The 2011-nt window shown below is 37.0% G+C and overlaps 1 protein-coding gene across 1 annotated transcript in view; it reads left to right on the forward strand.

The window, feature by feature from the left end:
- Window positions 1–2011, forward strand: part of LOC101853032 (cubilin) — a gene marked incomplete at its 5' end in the record, with an annotated part of 106878 nt that overhangs the window by 93394 nt on the left and 11473 nt on the right.

Raw genomic sequence — 2011 nt, forward strand, 5'->3', positions numbered from 1 at the left:
GTAAAAAAAATTAAATTATATATTATATTACTCTTATTAAAATGATTACTCTTATTAAAATTCAATATGAAAGGAGAAGTAAAGCTGACAAAGTGTACATTTACATCAAATGCATCATTCAACCACATGCAGGTATTTAAATACTAGACCTTTGGAGTTACATACAGATACATACACTTAGAGCAACACACATCTATGCTTGATGTTTGATAGAAAAGAAGAAGCAAACCACACCAGACGCACCCACCAACCGCTTACTTTTAAAATGATTCAGATTATAGTAAAATAATGCGTGGACGCGTGGTGGAATCAGGTGCTTATCAAATGAAGGAAATCAAAGGAACCGGCTTTATTATTGTTGTGTACACAAGTAACGAGATTTCCTCGGGGCGCGGGTTCCCGTGCGGAGTGGCACGGATATCTCGTGCAGGGATGGGTTCTTGGGTAGAGGAGTTCAGGAAAGTGTATATAATCAGCCAGTCACGGCTTTCTGCGGGAAAATCGAGGGACAATCGAGGAACAATCGGACGAGAGAGAGTAGTGGACAAAGCCTTGGTCGACTCACTGCAGGAAACGTACAATGTACTACATTTATTGAAATTAAATACTCAAAAACCACGGTAAGAGTTTTCTTTTATCATTTATTATGTCGTTTTAACTTGTCGTGTAGTGCGGTGTTCTGCAACAATTATCTTTCAGTCAATGCCATGGTGTTCTTATGCCTTAATCCTTTATAGTCTATGCTGAGGTGCTCCTCTTTATGAACCGAACCCTTTCTAGCCAATGCCATATGGGGTTTCTCTGTAGTTATCAACCCTTTATAGCTAATGCCATATTATATAATTATTGGGTTTCTCTATAGTTATCAACCTTTTATAGCCAATGCCATATGGGGTTTCTCTATAGTTATCAACCCTTTATAACTAATGCCATATTATATAATTATGGGGTTTCTCTATAGTTATCAACCCTTTATAGCTAATGCCATATTATATAATTATGGGGTTTCTCTATAACTATCAACCATTTATAATCAACTAGCTGGGCCCCCTTTCCTTGAAAGGAATGATCGGTGCATTAACATCAACGGAAAGTCAATGGCCTACTATATTTACACTCTACTGGAATGGAGCAATAAATCTTGAGATAAAAGTGACACGTGTGTTTCCAAGTTGCCAAATTATTGTATAAAAGGCTAGATGTATAGATTGATTCTCTATTCCGCTTTCGTGGTTGTACACTCCAGAATTTCAAAGGTGCGAAACAGTGCGCACTGCTAGTGAAAGGAAACCTCACTTGTTTACAATGGCGTCTTAGAAGACGGACTTTCCCAAGATTAGATCTAAACGAAACTAACGAAAAACTGAAAATTAAATTACAGGGACTTCAGGCTCTTCAATGAAACTCTGCACCCTTTTAAATGATTCTGAACCATCATTAATTTTGTCAAAGATGACCAAAGTGAGAAACTTTCACAAATAAGATGTATAAAAATGCCATGGAGCTCCTCTCCAGCTATTAACCCTTAATCATCAATGCCAAGGCATTCTTCTGTATTAACCCTTTATGGTGTCCATGCGTGTTAACCCTCTGGATGAGAGTGGTTGGTGGGTGCTCTAGTGTGGCTTGCTCCTTTTTTCCTATCAAACAACTCGTCTTTATCTCTCATACTTCTTTTTTATGTTTGTTAAATTACTCTCTTGTAACACCTCTAATCTTCGGGCGCTCATATGACCTTATTGTGTTGCAAGTGCTGAAAAACTCTTTTCCTAAAAAAAAAGTTCCCTTATTGTGTTGCAAGTGCTGAAAAACTCTTTTCCTAAAAAAAAGTTCCCTTATTGTGTTGCAAGTGCTGAAAAACTCTTTTCCTAAAAAAAAGTTCCCTTATTGTGTTGCAAGTGCTGAAAAACTCTTTTCCTAAAAAAAAAAAGTTCCTTTATTGTGTTGTAAGTGCTGAAAAACTCTTACTAAAAAAATGTTTTGTTTTAATTAACCCTCTCTGTGTGACCCC

The sequence above is a fragment of the Aplysia californica genome, unplaced genomic scaffold (assembly GCF_000002075.1).
Source record: "Aplysia californica isolate F4 #8 unplaced genomic scaffold, AplCal3.0 scaffold00619, whole genome shotgun sequence".
NCBI classification, from domain to species: domain Eukaryota; kingdom Metazoa; phylum Mollusca; class Gastropoda; order Aplysiida; family Aplysiidae; genus Aplysia; species Aplysia californica.